We start from the raw sequence: 17,829 nt of genomic DNA on the forward strand, positions 1-17,829 counted from the left end.
CTGGCTTTGTTTCAGTTTCCCATTAAAACTTTTCTCTCAACTGAAAGCCAAGTGTTGTCTAAAGTTGTTTATTGTTGCAAAACAAACCAGCCTTTGATGTAGCCACTTAATGCCAGGACTTCACTTGTGTTAGGATCTGGGTCCATGAGCTGGCTGGACAGTTCTTTTGCCTGTCTCCCTTTGCTCACTCTCTCAGTGCCTTCAGCTATATAGCTGCCTGCGCTTACATCAGGGGTTAAAAACTTTCTCTGTGAAGGGCTAGACATTCAATATTTTAGGTTTTGATAGCAATATATTGTCTCTGTTGCAAATACAGTCATCCTGCAGGGCCTGTGGAGGACTGGTTTCAGTACTTCTACAAAGCCCCAGATCCAAGGCTCCTTGACTTCCGTGTGTAAAATGATACAGTGTTAGCATATAGCTTATGCATTCCCTCTCAACTGAATCTTCTCTAGATGACTTTCTTACTGCCTAATGCCATGTAAATACTATGTAAACAGCTGTTCTTCTGTAATGGCAAGAAAAATTGTCTGCACATGTGCAGTACAGCCTTTTCCCACATTTTTTCAACTGTGGGTGATCAAATCCATGGATGCAGAACCCATGGAGTCAGAGGGCTGACCGTACTCAAGTCTGCATAATAGCACAAAGCAGGGCCCTGCGCAGTGGCGCAAGTGGTTAAGGTCCTCGCCTTGCACCCACTAGGATCCCATATGGACACCGGTTCTATCCCGGCAGCCCCGCTTCCCTTCCAGCTCCCTGCCTGTGGCCCAGGAGAGCAGTCGAGGACGGCCCAAAGCTTTGGGACCCTGCACCCATGTGGGAGACCCGGAAGAGTCTCCTGGCTTCAGATCGGCATAGCATTGGCCGAGCATTGGCCATTGCGCTCACTTGGGGAGTGGATCATCGGACGGAAGATCTTCTTCTCTGTCTCTCCTCTCTGTATATCTGCCTTTCCAATAAAAAAATAATAAAAAATAAATCTTTAAAAAAAATAGCACAAAGCAACTGTAAACAACAGTGTGACTGCAGTCAGTGCCATCAAGCCTTATGATGACTTGTGAACTCTGAAATTTCAATTTTATGCGAGTGTTACATGTCCCCAAATTTTCTTCTTGATTTTTTTTCTAACCATGAAAATTATTTTTTAAAAAAAAGATTTTATCTTGTAAACCGTACAAAAAACAGGCAGTGGACCCCATTTGGATCACATTTGCCTATCAGTTTAAAAAAATCAAGGGTGGTCTGACTCTGGCAGTTGTTGCTGATGTTGGTGGGGGTACCCAGCTCCCCTCTGCTTGACCTCTCTTCCCCTAGGAAGCTGGGCAGCTTCTCCTGATGGCATTCTCAGGACAGCACTGTAAAAAAGAGAAGGGACCATGCAAGAAGCTGCGAGACCCTGGGCCCAGGCTGCTCCCTTGGAGTCGTCACATTCCCTTCTGTGAGTCAGAGTAGATCACAAGTCCTGCCTGAACTCAGGTGGGATTGACCCCACCTTTTGACAAAATGAAGCTGTCGAATACTGAGGCTGGCTATTTCAATCTAGTGCAAGGATTAATCTCCTGAATTGCCCCACCCGAGATTACTACATGGAAGTCCTGATCCCCAATGCCACAGAACTTAAGTGTATTGGAAAGCAGAATCAAACCAGATCTGATTAGTTACAATGCGCAATAGGTTGGGTCCCTATCCAACACGCCTGGTGTCATTATCAATGGGAAGAGTACAGGAACCCAAAACTCTATCAGAACAAATGTTAATTCTTAAAGCTCTGTGGCTGGCACCTAGGGCACACTTTGGTGGAAGAACTGCCAAGGACTTGGGAAGCCACATTCCCACAGCTTTCCTGGTCAGAGTTCACTCTTCAGTTCTCAGAGGTTGGAAGCTCATCTCCACCAGACATTGCCTTGGTGGGGGCTTTCGGTAGAGATCCACCCCTATGCCAGGACTCTGCCAGGGCTCCCACGTTGTGCAAGACATCCCTAAAAATATAGGCAGAGGTCTCAGAGGCAGGGATATCACATTAGCAATCACTCTCTCCCAGGGGTATCCACATCAGCTTCATTATGCATTGGCCTATCAGGGACTCCAACCCTGCCTGTGGCACAACATGGCCTGAATTTCCAGGCTCTCCTTTGAAATCCTGGTGGAAGCTGTCATGACTTCGTAAGTCATGCATTCCAAACACCTACAAAGTCAGCATCACATGGATGACTCCCCATGGACTGCCACCAACACAAAGTATGCCTGGACCTGCTTGAACCAGGTCTGCAGTCGCCTTGGAGCATGTCACCAACAAGCCAGAACCCAACAAGCTGTTTGGCAAACAGCATGTCCCAAGGCTCTTTCCTGAACAGACTTTTCCCTGAAAAGTTTTTGAAACAAATGTGTATTTCTGAACTTCTGAGCCTTTGATTGGAACAGGTGGCCCGAAAGATCTCTGAAATGCCTTCAGGGTCTTTCTCCCATTGTTTTGTCTGTTAGCATTTAGGCTGATTTTAATTGCACTTTTTCTTTTTAAAGATTTATTTATTTTTATTGTAAAGGCGGATTTATAAAAAAGAAGGAGGTAAAGAAAGAAAAATCTTCTATCTGCTGGTACACTGCACAGGTAATCGCAACAGCCAGAGCTGAACTGATCCAAAGCCAGGAACCCGGAGCCTCCCCAGGGTCTTCCATGTGGGTGCAGGGACTCAAGGCTTTGGGACATCCTCTACTGTTTTCCTAGGCCACAGGTAGGGAGCTAGATGAAGTGGGGCAGCCGCAGCCAGGACACAAACCAGCGCCCATATGGGATGTCAGAAGTTGCAAGGCAAGGATTTAGCCATTAGGTTATTGCACTAGGCCCCTTCCTTTCTTTTTGAAAGCAAGATTTACCTAACCAAAATGCAGAGTTACAGGGAAAGAGGCAGGAACACAGACATATCTTCCTTGCCGTGGTTCTCTCATCAAACGGTTGCAAAGGCCACAGGTGGGCCAAGCCAAAACCAGGAGCCCGGAGCTCTGTCCTAGTCCTGGGGCCCAAGTGCTTAAGCCATCATCTATTTTCCCAGGTGGATTAGCAGGGAGCTGGACTGGAACTTGAGAATCCAGGGCTTCAAGTGGCACCCATATAAGTTATCAGTGTTGCAGACAGCATCAGTGTTTCAATGCTATCCCTACACTCATGTCTTTACCAAGCAGTTTCAAAACTGTATCCTTCCAAATTATGATTTTTATTTGCTCCCTCTCTGGCCAGGCTGAGAGCTTTCCAAATCTTCCATTTTGCTACTGATCTTCAGGGTAAAACTTATTAAAACTGGTTAACAACACCAAATTCTGCATAGTGAATGCTTTTCTTTCTTCAAATCCCTACCAAATAAATGAATCCATCTTTACCTCTAAGCTTAGCCTCCCCAAAAGTATCAGGACTGGGACCCAAAAAGGCCAGGTTCTTTGCCATGATGTAAGAAGGATGATCGTCCGTCTTGTTCCCAATAGGAATTGCACTTCTGCCCGTAACCTCCTTCAGCTTGCCATTCTTATCCACATTTTTACCTAGCTTCTAACATCTCACTATAATCACCCCCAATGCTATACAAACATAGGTTTTCTCTATCCTGCTCTTCCAAACTCAGACTCTTATTTATCCAATCTTCTCCACATCTTCAGATATACAATAACAATGCCATTCCTCAGTGCTGTCTTTCTGTATTAGCTTCTTATTACTTCAATGAAATACCTAAGACAAATTATTTATGAAGGAAAGAGGCTCATGGTTTTCAGGGTCTACTGCCCAAGACTAGGTCAGTTCATTGACTTGGCTTCTGATGAAGACTGTAGGGATGTAGCACAGTGTGAGGACACAGAAAGGAACACATGGCATGCCAGGGAGCATAGAGAATGGTTGGGTCCAACTCAGGCTTTCATCACCAATCCTGTTACAAGAATTACTTTTAACAGCTTACACTCAATGTCTTAAGGGTCTGACTAACAGGTTTCACCTATATTATTATTATTATAGTATTAATATAATATAAAAGGGCAGTTTCTGGGCCTGGCGCGGCACAGTAGCCTAGCAGCTAAAGTCTTCTCCTTGCATGTGCCAGGATCCCACATGGGTGCTGGTTCTGATCCTGGCAGCCCTGCTTCCCAGCCAGCTCCCTGTTTGTGGCCCCAGAAGACAGTCAAGACAGCCCAAGGCCTTGAGACCCTGCACCTGCATGGGAGACCCAGAAAAGGCTCCTGGTTCTTGGCCTAGGATCAGCTCAGCTCCAGCTGTTGTGGCCACTTAGGGAGTGAATCAGTAGATGGAAGAATCTTCCTCTCTGTCTCTCCTTCTCTCTGTATATCTGCCTTGCCAATAAAGAAATAAATCTTTTTTTTTTAAAGGCATTTTCCACCCTTTTAGAACCAACAACTTAGAACTTTGTGACTTAACCTCCACATAAATTTTGGAGATAAATTTACTTAAACCATAGCACAGAAAAAACGTGAACACAAGTCTTCAAATTCCACACTCAATCTACTTCCTACTGTGCCTCAACTTTTTCTCTAATATTGAAGGAATGTTTTCTCAGAGGTTCAAGCCTGATGGACCACAGAATTGGGGGATTTAGGGTTAAAAGTTGTAAAATCAAAGTTTCATGGTGAGTGTCATATTTTGCATTTTCAAAGCAGTGAGATGGCACTAGTAGGCTAACTACTCAGGTAGCTAGAGCATTCCAATGTTAGCTCAGGCTAAGCTGATATTGTCTGCATTTTCTCATAGATCATTCTAGACTTAGGTTTGGTCAGCCTTGGAATCAACTGACATGCTTTCCTTTAAAAAAAAAAAAAGATTCATTTTTATTGAAAAGACAGATTGAAGAAGAGACAGAGAGCAAGCTCTTCCATTGCTGGTCCACTCCCCAAGTGGCCACAATGGCCAGAGCTGAGCCAATCCGAAGCCAGGAGCTCCTTCTGGATCTTTCCTGTGAGTGCAGAGTTCCATAGCCCTGGGCCATCCTCCACTGCTTTCTCAAGCCACAAGCAGGGAGTTATATGGAAAGTGGAGCAACTGGGATGTGAACCAGTGCCCACATGGGATGAACCACAGTGCCCGCTGGTGCTTACAAGGGGATGATTTAACCATTGAGCTATCGTACCAGGCCCCAGTCAACCTGATTTCAAACCCCAGTCGTACCATTTGCTAGCATGACTGATACTGTTTTGTTATTGAATCTTGGTGAGTCTAGGGTTTCCATATATGAAATGGGAGTGATAATAGAACTACTAGTATTGTATTCAGCATATAGTGTCTGAACAAGTTTTGGTCATCAATTATTATTAATCTGAAGTATATTTTTATTTGGAAGGTATATTTACCCCCTTGTAACAATGGAGTTCAGCAAGCACGAGCAAGGAAAAGCACAAGCCTCATATTTAAAATGTAGTGAGATTTGGATACTGTCATAAAGTGTGGATTTTCCTGACTCTCATTAACAGGCTCAGAGAACCTGGAGAAGTCTCAGGATTTCTGTGTGACCTCTCCTGGAGTTATTTGGACTGGCATGAAGCAAAGCAAAGGTGACATAAAGGTGGGCACAGTACTGCCATTCCTCATTCTGGTGGCCATTCAGCACGCTGAACCAAACAGAATACTTTTTCTTTCCCGGACTACTGCTCAAAATGTTAAGCCCATCATGATCAATGGACCAGAGTTGGCCAAAGGGAATACGTTCCAACAGCACTAAACAAAGGTTCAGACCCACTGTGGGCCTGAGTCATGGCTCTGTCACTTGTCCACCTTGGCTCCTGGTCTCTTTTTCTGTTCAAATGGAACCAACAGCCTCTAAGTCAGAGTTCTAGAAAATATGCAAGAGCTTAGCTAGCAGGTGTCACAAATGGTACAGGCAAATCTAAATAGTTCACGCTCTGGGGAGGACAAGTAACGTGTCCATCTTGGATATTTGTCACCAGCTCTCGGAGCTAATTTTCTCTCTACCAGGATCCTTATTTTGGCAGCGTTTACAAATCCAGATGTGTAGGAGAGAATGTTTCCTTCTCAAGTGTGTGACTCTGAACTAATGACTGAACCCATGGGCATAGTTTTTCTCTCTAACCCAGGGAAAGAGTAGATCTTTAAAAGGTGATTTTAAGATTTACTTAGGCTAATTAAGCATTTGTCCCAGAGCTTGACATGTAATAGGTTTTCAACAAATACTGAATGGGTTGGGTTGAGGGGAAAGTCCCATTACAATGCTTGCTTTAGGTAGGTTTTCATAACCAATATTACCATTGTACCATGTTTTTCCTTTAATCAATTTTATCAGACAAGAATTTTATGGGAAAAGCATCCCTGCTTTGGTGACTTGGATTCTTGACCAACCCTTTACCTTGCAAAGACACAAATCACAAAAAGGAAATGGGAAAAAAAATGAGCTGCTCCCCTAATTATCAGGGTCTTTAGCCTGCCTCCTCTGCTCTTTACCTGCAACCATCAGCGGTGTTGAAGTTGGTGCTGCTCATTTTGAAGATTTTCTGGGGTTCTGGGAGGATTCAGCAGAAGTAAGTCCCCCTGAAAACAATAGAGAAATGCTCAATTAATTAAAGCTCGTTAATAAAAAGGTTATGTCTTCATAAGTTGACTGAAGGTTTTCCAATCAGCCTTTTGCTCAAGGATCACCCTTGAAAGAGATTTCTCAGATGGATTAAATCTCAGGTAAACAAAAATCATGCTTCATTCTCCACTCTCAGGAATATGAAAGTGAAGCGTTTCAGAAGGTTCCTGGTTTAGCCACAGCAGGAAATGATAGGCATACTTGGCATTTCAGAACTTTGATGTGGCAATTTTTTTCAGGATGGGTTTTTAAAGTCTTTCAATAGTTTCATTGTTGTACTTGAGCTTTTCTTATCCAGTGGATTTACTCTAATTATCTAAATGGTGCTAAAAAAGAACGTTTTCTTTCAGCGAAAGCACAGCAACAGTGATTCTAACAGAGACATGAATGTAAATTGCTATGGGGTGGAAAATTGACTGTACTGTAACAAGTGGCAGCTGCATAAGCTGCCTATGATAAACAGGATTCTGACAAAGTCATTCTGCTTCTTTCTAACCTTAAGCATCTGCCTGTAAGGTGTTCCAGTGTTTGTGATGGTCCTGAACTTCCCAAGCGATATGCTGAGTTCAAGTATCGCCTGGATACCTGGTCTCACCATGACTGAAACCCATGACCGTATTTGGGCCTCCTGAATGTTCGCTGCATCAACAGAAAATGCATCGCAGCAGCCGGGCCAGCAGTCACTGCCAGAACAGAAGGAAGGAGAGAGGAAGTGAGGGAGACAGAGGGAGCAAGAAAGAGGGGCAAATAACCTTACACTGAGCGATCGCTCAGAAAGACAAGACCTGCAAACCGCAAGATACAAACAGCTGCACACACCAAAGAGAGGAGAATGAAAAAATACTTGGAATAGAGAGAGACAGACTTGAAATTAGTCGGTAGCCATCTCTTTGCAAATGCGCACACGAGTGTGCACACATGCACATGACCTTAAAAATGTCAGCAATGTGCAGACTGAGAAAAAGCTATGTATGGGTTGCATGCATTTTTGCATTGAAATAAGACTTACCTCTTGCTGACAATGACCTGGTAGGGTCTCTGTTCCTATCCCCACAATCTTCAGGTATTTATTTGATTTGAATGTAGAACAATATCGAGAGCTCGGCACAGCAGCCTAGCAGCTAAAGTCTTTGCCTTGCATGCGCCAGGATCCCATATGGGCACCAGTTTTAATCCTGGCAGCCCCGCTTCCCAGCCAGTTCCCTGCTTGTGGCCTGGGACAAGACAAGCCCAAGGCCATGAGACCCTGCACCTGCCTGGGACACCTGGAAGAGGCTTCTGGCTTCAGATCAGCTCCAGCTATTGTGGCCACTTGGGGAGTGAATCAGTAGATGGAAGAATCTTCCTCTCTGTCTCTCCTCCTCTCTGTATATCTGACTTTCCAATAGAAATAAAGAAATCTTTAAAAAGAAAAGGAAAGGAAAGGAAAGGAAAGGAAAGGAAAGGAAAGGAAAGGAAAGGAAAGGAAAGGAAAGGAAAGGAAAGGAAAGGAAAGGAAAGGAAAGGAAAGGAAAGGAAAGGAAAGGAAAGGAAAGGAAAGGAAAGAAAAGAAAACCAATTCATTGTCTTTAGTTTTTATTAAAAGATATGTTCTGAATGAATGCTTAGCTGATTTTGCCTTTACTATCAAGTCGAATTGTATCCTCTAGAGATTGTTTTAAGAATCCAGGAGTCCAGCTTATTTTTTCCCCGACCTTCCTGGGCCCTTCCCTCCACTAACTCAGTCCCTACTGCAGAAGACATCCTCTGTTTAAGACCTGAGTGCCTTTGACCCTTCTCTTTGCTATGGATTTCTCATCACCTGAGAGATGCTCCAACCTTCATTGTTACTCTCAGGTCTAAAATGAGTTGAAATTAAGGTTCTGGAGCTCTTGCTATCTTTATTTCCATTTCTAGCTGAAGGAGTTGATTTTCCTTGTACATACTTCTTCCCTGGATTCACGTCTATGACCCTGGACAAGTTAAATATCAATCCCTTACAAAGTTTGGTTGATTTGCCATTTTCTGATATTGGATTGAGTATGTTAGAGGAAATTTACGAACACATTACCCTAACTGGCGAGAACCTTGAGTTCTTGAGGATTTCCTGTAGAGACACTCCAAGAACCTTCTGTGGCTTTTTGTTTTTCCTTTGGATGTGGTGTGATTTTTTTTTTCATGGTCTATTTGTTAAAATGCCTCCCTGACGTAAAATACTCATGTAGCATAAATAACCTCTGTCTGAAATACTTCAAATCTTTCCAATCTGGATGTCTGAGCTTGAGCTCCCTGCTTTAAATACACTGCAGACAAATTAGCCAAATGAAGAGACAGCAAGTTCCCATTTTGTCGTTGGGTGAAACAGTATTTTTTTGAAGCTATTTTTACCCGTTCTTAGCATGCCTCAGTACACAGATTCAGTATTCAGAGACTTTGGGGCTGTGCTGCTTCTTGCACAAAATCATTAGAATCACTCCTTGGATTGTGTCTTCCTTTTCTCATTGTCCCACCTGGTGCTTTTTGCTCTGGATTGTGTCTGATGCAAAATATTGCCCCTTCTGCAATTCCAGTGGCATTTCCATAGTACCACTTTGTTCAGTCCTTTATTTGTAAAGTTCACGTGTCATTCTGATGTCAGCATATCTCTTATATAGAGCATATTGCTGGATTTTGGTTCTTTTTACACGATATAAGAATTTTTTTTAAAAAGACAATTTCTTTTTTATTCATTTTTAGGATTCTAATTCCTCCTTTCTCATCACTGATTTTTGTAGTAGAATACATATATCAAAATTTACCATCTCAGCCATTTTAAATGTAAAGGTCGATGCGATTAAACACATTCATAATACACAATCACCACCATCCATCTCCCTAACTCTTCCCTCTTTACAGAACTGGAACTTCTTTCCCATTAATAACTGCCTATTTTCCTTTCCCCTGAAAATCACCTTTCTCCTTTCTGTCTATAATGTTCACTACTGTAAATGCCTCATGTAAGTGGAATCATATGGTGTTTGTCTTTTTGGTTTACTTCACTTACATGTCCTCAAGATTTACCCATTTTGTTTTCTGAATGCGTCAGTTTCTTTCTTTTTAAGAATGGATGATATCTGCTTGCGTGTAGATACCACATTTTGCATATTCATTCACTCATGGATGGACATTTGGTGTCACCGACACTCTATTTTGAATACTACTATCATAAGCGAGGGTGTTCAAGCTCCTGATCTGAGGTTTGTTTTTTTTGGCTAAGTAGAAGAATCATTGAGATAAAAGAGGCATTTAACTAATATCTGTTTATTGATTTGGACATCTTCCTGCCACTTAGTTTCATATTTATCGCTGTTTATTTACTGGTATGTTCAGCAAATATTTTCTAGGCTTGCTTGGTTCTCAGATATGGGGTCTTTGCAAATTACAGATGAGTTGTGGTTGTAGCCGTGGTGGTTGTAACCATGGTGATGTTGATGAATACCAAAGGGCGCTTTTGATAGAACATCTTGTTCTGAAGTTAATGATGTCAGAACTTGGTAAAGCCTCCTGATAGAGACTGCAATGGGCTCAGTTTAGTTGTGATAGGGTTTAAATCAATTAAGGTGCTCTGGATTTGCGGTCGAACTTGACTCCCAACCCCAACGCACACACATAGGATACTGCCTGTATGATCGTGGGCATTTAATTAACCTCTGCACCCAGTGATTCCCTCATTTGTCAAACTACCAGTGTGATGGAGAGGATTAACTGGAGCTGCATAGAAAAACACCTTGTACAATTCTGGGCTTATTGCAGTCTTAACAACATCATCCACATAAAAAGAAAACATCTTTCTTGGTTTGCTGGTTTGTGGTCCGTTTCCCTTTTCGGAGCTGGGGTCTGGCTGGTATGCAAGAAAAGGAGAAGGCATGTGAGCTATGTTATCTGCTTGTCATCACAAGAGCCAAGTGGCAGGCCACAGATTGGAGCACATCCGGAGCGCTGGGGTGGGCCTTGGAATGCTACGTTGAAGACTGCTAGATAAGGAAATGCCAAGGGTGGGGGATTGCAGAGTGGCTTGTACTTGTGCTGCTGGGAAGTCACATGAGAATGGACGGTGGCTCCCAGAGCCCCCAAATAAGGAAGAACATCATTTTCCTCTGCTTCATCTAGGTGTTTATGTTGGCAACCAAGGCAGCCCATCATCCCATCCCATCTCTACATCAATCCGGCATCTTGCAAATAGAGTTTGGAAAGGACCAAAGTGTCAAGTTGAGTGGCACCATCAGGAAAAGCAGACAGACCGTACATTCCCTTCACTTTCTGACTTCTAACTTCAAACGTTTTTCCCCTTATCCTCTTTTGCCACACCTCATTCACCTAGATGCAAGGACAGCTGTCCTTGAAAGGCAGGGAAGGTCCCCAATATCCCTAGGTGCCTGCACTCTCCGTTCCCATGTGGTGCTCAGCCAGGTCGGTGGTTCTGTTGCTAACCCAAACTGACTCCACAGGGAGCTGCTCCCCTGTGCCTCCACAGGCCACTTCCTTGCCAGACATTCCTTTTCAGTGAGAGGACGTGCTGGGCCCCTGGTAAACAATCCCAGCAGCAGCCGCCTGCACACAGCGAGGGCGGAGGGTGCCTGTCCCTCTTCACGCTGCCCCCTTCATCCCAAGCCGATTCTAACCCCAGAGGCGTCAGTCTGCTCTATAAATCCCTTTGTGAAATCTGAGCTTTGCTCGGAAGGGGAGCAAAGATCTTGGAGAGGTTACAGTGCCTCTCCTTCCCCACAAGATCTGCTTGTCTTGGCAGCAGCAGAATCTGTTTTTCCAAATAGCCTCTTCAAGTTCTCTTGTGAATTAAGTTGAGAAAGCTCCTTCTGTGAGGAAGAAGAAAGATCACCTCTCTACCAGGGAAAAAGATGACCTGCCTGGATGTGTGTGGATGGGGTTAACAGCCTCTGAGTCTGTTCCTCAGGCTGCCACACGATGGGCAGTGGCCTGGCTCCACTCTCAGGAGAAGGGGAGGCTAGCTCGCAGCCTCCAAGCCAGCCCTGGAGGCTTGCAGAAGCGGCAGTCACCCAGAGCTTCATGTGCTTTTACTTGCAATCATGGTAGCATTTTAAAAGAGACAGAGAATTTTAAAATAAAGGAAAAAGAGAAGGAAAGGAGATGTCATCAGAAAAACAGTGAGAAAAGAAAATCTTTTAGTTAACTGAGCCTGTGCTGTGAATTTCCCTGCCATTCCACTAGCCTCCTCCTCCATCAGCCTACTCATACTTTAGCTACTTCTTAATATGTTGCATTAATTCCTAGAGTGTGAAAAAGGGGTAATAAGCTATCAGCTTCTTAAGACAATGTATTGTTTGGGTGGCATGCCAGTTTCATCTTCTCAGGATCTCACAAAAAGCATGCTCTATGGGACCTCACCATCCTCCAGGTTTAGCAGAGCCATTCCAGCTTTCCCTTGAATATATGGGATGGCTGAACCAGTGCTTGCAAGCCGGTGCCTTTGTTTCTAGAATAGTGACATCTTCGTGCCTTCCCTGGTTTGATCTTAACCATGGCAAGAAAGCAGATCACAAGGAATGAATCTTCCTTCTCCAACTTTCTGTCCAGCACCAAGAGAGGATGCAGCTGAGAACACACTGTTTACCCAAGCTATCCTGCGACCTTCATGTGGCTCCAGTGGGACCTCTCATGAGGCTGAGAGTCTGGGCATCAGGTCAGGTAGAGCTGCCCACACTCTGGCTTCTGTCCCCTTCATCTGGCCCCAAGCTTGGGCCACATTCTTTTTGTTTGTTTTGCACTAGGTACATAGTTATTGAGCAACTATTAGATGCCAAGAACTGCTCCATCAATGAGAGATGCCAACATCCCTTGCTTCCTGGAAAGTACCTTCTAGGATTCCTGATTTACAAACACATTTATTTTACAAAATTTCAGACACACAGAAAGCTGAAGGAATAGTACAGTGAGCACCTTACTCACTTAGACCCATCCCTTGTTAATGTTTCAGAGTTGTGCACACCTTCGCCATAGTATGTGTGTGACGCACCATCTGAAAGTATGACATCTCATTCCTAAATACAGAATATGATTTTCCTACATTCCAACGAAGCCATCGTAAAATAAGAGAACTATCAATAAGTCATTAATACTGTCTAAAAGAATCACCTACTTTATATGAGTGAAAAAAAAAATGCATGTCTACAAATTGTCCCAAAAATACATCCTCTGGCTTTTGTATTTCAAATGTCAGAAGCCAAATGAGGCTCATTTCTTTTAACTTTAGTTTTCTTAAATGTAGAACAATCCCTCACTTCTTTTTCATGTTGCCCCCTAGTCATTGACCTTTTTGAAGATCTTGTTGCTTCATTAAATCTCCCACATTCTGGATTTGTCTGAGTATTGCCTCATGACTGGATTGAGGTGAAACATTTTTGGTCAGAGTTCTGCATGACCAGATGAATAAACGACATATATGTACAGAACCCATTCAGATGCTGCTTGTTCCCAAGTGTATTTAGGAACAGGAACATCTCTACATTCCAAAAGTCTACATTCTAAAGCACTTAACAGTAGCTACTTATGAAAACCGTTTTGGACTCGTGGGCAGGCAGCTCGTATACTATTTCAATGGCAGGAACTTCACCTTCCATTTTCCTCTGGACTAGTCAAAAATCATTGTGAAAACTACTAAATAGATGTTTTTGATGGTGATGATCTTTCCTGACGCTTGAACGAGACAAACAGATCAACTTTCCAGATGTAGAAGCTCTCTTGCCTTGAATGTTTAAGCTTCTAAATGTTGACAAAGGGAGGTGCTGATCTTTAAAGTAAAACGCCCTGTAGCTTGAGCCTTAACATCCTGTGAGTAAATGGGCTGGTCCTCGATTCCTCAAATTCCCAACGAATTCAGAGTTAAGATGTCTTACAGCATTTTCTCTTTTATTGGGAAACTCCAAGCTATACCAACAGCATGCTTTTTTCCCCTCTTGAAGTTAGAAATTTCATTTTAAAAATAATTCCCCTCTGCTTTAATAAGTGCCTAAAAAGGTTAAATGGATTTTTCTTTCTATGTTTGCAGTCACAGAAGCACTTATCTCTCACCCCAAGAGCAAGCCCTGTGTAAATGGCTGTGAAGTAATTCCAAAGTCACATCAGAATCTTTTCAGTGTGCTACTATGACAATCAGACTTCATTTTAAGAAATCACTTTGATGCCAACTGTCCATCATTTCTCTGTCCATTCAGTGACATTTCATCTCATGAAATAAATTTGGCTTTTCATGGAGTTGGGGGTGTGGGGTCGTTATGCATTCGCATTCTAACTGATTCTCCCCCACATGTACATTCTTCTGCAAGTTGTACTGGACAGTCTCCCCTTCCTTATCGCAGCCTCAGAAGGCAGACAATCAGACGCTCTGCCTTACTAAGACAGGGGAATTAGTGCACGGGCCCTAAACAAGAGCCCATTGTGTGAGCAAATAAGAATTTTAATAGAAACTCAGGGACAGTCTTCTGGCCACTTATCATGCCTTCTCCACAGGGACGGATGCCAGTGAAGGTCAGAGCTTTTGCTGGGGCTTCACAGGGGCCAGAGAGAAAGCATGAAGCTTATCACTCTCTCCGGAAGCATATTCATCACTGCCACAGCTGGGGTTTGGACTTCGCCCCCAGCTGATTTTGAAATTTCTATTTACGTTAACAGAAGGTGTGAGGTTTGCATGTTTATCAAATGGGTATATATCTGAAAGATAATTGAAATAGACTGGGTGAGTGAACGTTTTAAGGACCATTTCCTTTTATCCAGGGCTGGAGGAAGGAACTTGGTTATATTCCTAGTGTGACTGTGTATTTCTACCTTTTGATTCAGGGATTCGGAGATCTCAACAAGACTTCAGAGCCCTAGAAATCGCTTTGTTCAAAGCTTTCCTTTTCTAGCGTTGGTAGCTGAGATGGTTAAGGGGTGAGAGAGGACTTGCTCATGCGGATACAGAGCACAGCCAGAACTGGCCGCCAGATTCTCCGATTCCACACTCCTCGTCCTTTGCACGTCCCTATCCACTGCCTTCCCTCTACCTCTCTGGCAGGGGCAACATGTGACACTGTTTGCTGTTGCTCTTAAATGCTTTTCTGAGGCTGTATAAACCCCAGGAGGGCAGCGGCATTTTTTGTCTCTTACTAGCATTGGTCTATTTCAGCTCTAGAAAAGGGATTTGACATCTTGTTGGACTAAATACTCAATGAGTAAGTTTTATGTGTTTATTTCCCTAGTCACTGGTAGTAAAGGCAGAGTCTTAAACAGCCAAAAAGGATGGGGAGACTATCTCCTATAACTTCTAGAGTATACACACATATGATTACATGTAAATTCATTTCAGACTCTACTAGGAAGAGATTGGAACCAGATGGAAAGTATTTTACACCCTGATACTGCACCTTAGAGCAGAGATTTGGGTTTTATTTACGTGGGATTACTTTCACAGAGGAGTTTAACATGCACATGGCCTTGAGAACCACTACCCTAGGAAATGTCAGTTCACATCTGAGTAGCCATAATGGAGAGATTACACCGGAACAGGAAGCATTTAAAAAAATGCTCACAAATCCCAGGGAAGGCAACCATAAGCACTTCAACCTCTTATCAGTATCTTGTTAGGATTAGAAATATTTATAAATTATTTCTCATCGAAAGGAGAATTCCTAAATGTGGTTTGCTAGAAACACAAAGAATCCTGCCAAGTCTCAGCTTGAAGATTTATGTAGCCCAATGTGTCAGACATTTCGGCGTTGTTAGCCCAAAAATCTCAGGCTAGGACTAGGTCAGACCTGGTGTTAAGATACACACGGAAAGAACTGTGTCTGAGGAGACTAGAAAATCAACTACAATTTGCTGCTTCAAGTGAGCCTGTCTCAGTGGGCCTGTTTTGGTGGCTGAGCCCTGTTTGAATGTGTGGCAGAATTGTACTGAGACACATTCGTTTGTGCTGGGACACCTGCTATAAGGTGTGTGGGAGATGCATGGCCTTCACTTCCTTCTAATCATTAGGTGGCTGCCAATAACTGCAGAAAGGAACCTTCTCCTGGGGGTGGCCCAAGTGGCTTAGGGCAATTTGCATGCTTCCTGTCCAGGGCCATGGGCTGAAGGACCTTAATCTTGACTTTGTTCTTTGAGAAGAGGTGAAGACAGATACCACAGTCAGGCTCAAAATGTTCCCAGTACTTTTTCGCGTTCCAAATACAGGTGATTCAATTCCTGGTTGGCAGGGGAGAGGAAACAAACTTGAACCTTGTTTATGACCTCCCTTTGGCATTTTCAAGTGTGTAACTGAGCCGTGGCTTGGCTGTAGGGACATTTGGATTCCTGGTCAGGCTAAGTCAGCCATTTCTCGGAGCCAAGGAAGGATGAGTAACAGCCAGGACCGGGAAGGCTATTCAGGATGGCACAATGAGCAATCACAATGACAGAACATGGGGTCTTCCAAGGTAGGACCTGGCTACAGTCCTTGGAGTGCTGCCTTTTAGTAATCAAGGTGGACATCCCAAGGAATGTTAATGTAATAAAACTTGGTATAAGATGCCATTGGTCGTAACAAATAAAATTATCATCTTGTAAAAAGCCTAAATGTCCATCAACAGGAACACAGTTAAATAAAAACCAGCATGTCCATACATGCCATCATTTAAAATAATGAGATTCTGCTAATGAAAGACCATCTCCAAGATACTACTAAGTAGGATAAAAAAGTCGTTTCAAATCTCCACACAGTTATGTTTAAGCAATATTTTGTCATTTACAAAATAAATGTGTATATTTCTTATATAGTTAAAAATATAGTGGGCCCGGCACGATAGCATAGTGTTAAAGTCCTCGCCTTGAATGCGCCGGGATCCCATATGGTTGCCGGTTTTAATCCCAGCAGCCCTGCTTCCCATCTAGCTCCCTGCTTGTGGCCTGGGAAGCAGTCGAGGATGGGCCAAAGCCCTGGGACCCTGCACCCGCATGGGAGATCCAGAAGAGCTCCTGGCTCCTGGCTTCGGATTGGCTCAGCTCCAGTCGTGGTGGCTACTTAGGGAGTGAACCATCGAGTGGAAGATCTTCCTCTCTCTCCTCCTCTCTGTACATCTGCCTTTCCAATAAAAATAAATAAATATTTTAAAAAATATATATATATAGTAAGAAGAAAAAGTGAAAAGTCAGGTCCAAGTAAAAACAAAACTGCCCTTGGAGCCTGGCTATGGCACACGAACGTGACTGGTGTCCAGGCACCTCTTTCAATCCTTCCATGAAGGTAAGAAGAGCTTTAGGCTCTATCTGTCTGCCCATCACTTTCTGCAGTTTGAAGTAGGATTTAAGTTCTGGTCTGTTGTCGTTCGCTCATCGCCTGTGTGAATCCTTAGGGAGGTGGAAAGCTCTGGAATCATCCCCTAAATCGTTCTGGTTGCAGATGGTTGATGCTGAGTTCTGAATAAACCGGAGGGCCAACCAGGAGACTGCCGTTTTAATTCACATTGGTAAAGAGAGTTTATAGCTAGTTTGAGGCTATGATAAAGCCAAATATACATGTTTCGGTATTTAGCCCACTAGATGACCTTCTATGGGGAAGAAACTTCTTTAAACAAAAACGACAGGGAAAATTGCTGGAGTGAGAAGTTATGTTCTTCATTTTGATGAGTACCAATATTTGAAAATGCAATCTGTCTCACGTGTTGGGAGGGAGCTAAACACCCAGGCCATTTTCTCAATGCTTTTTCTAGGCCATTCACAGGAAGCTGGATTGAAAGTGGAGCAGCTAGGACACAAACTACCACCCACACGGGATGCAGGCATCAAAGGCAGCTGCTTTACGCACTAGGCCACAATGCCGACCCCTACAACCTCTTACTGAAAAGCAGAAGCTCTCCTGTTCAATCATGACGGTCTGGGTCGCGGCCGGCAGGGAGTGCTCTGCCGTGGCCCTGTCTAGGTTACCCACACAACCTGTCCTTCGGGGCTTCAGAGCTACTTCTCTTTTAGTGCTACAGATCACAAAGTTGTTTTTCCGGACTTCCTGGAGCTCCTCAATAGAATCAATCAGGTTTGAAGGGATAATTAAATGACTGGAAAGAGGAAAGGGCTGGGTTAGCCTCCCTACCCACTTGCTTGCATTCTTGGAAGCAAACCTTTTAATCAATCCTGTTTGAGCCCTGAGTGGGTCTAGGAAGTGCTCCAGGAAAAATGCTCTAGGCCCAATAATTTTCTATTTCTTCATGAATACAATCAAATCTCTTCCACGTGGCTTCCGCTACAA

This window comes from Ochotona curzoniae, unplaced genomic scaffold, assembly GCF_017591425.1.
Source record: "Ochotona curzoniae isolate NIBS_2020 unplaced genomic scaffold, NIBS_Ocur_1.0 scaffold_4763, whole genome shotgun sequence".
Taxonomy (NCBI): Eukaryota; Metazoa; Chordata; class Mammalia; order Lagomorpha; family Ochotonidae; genus Ochotona; species Ochotona curzoniae.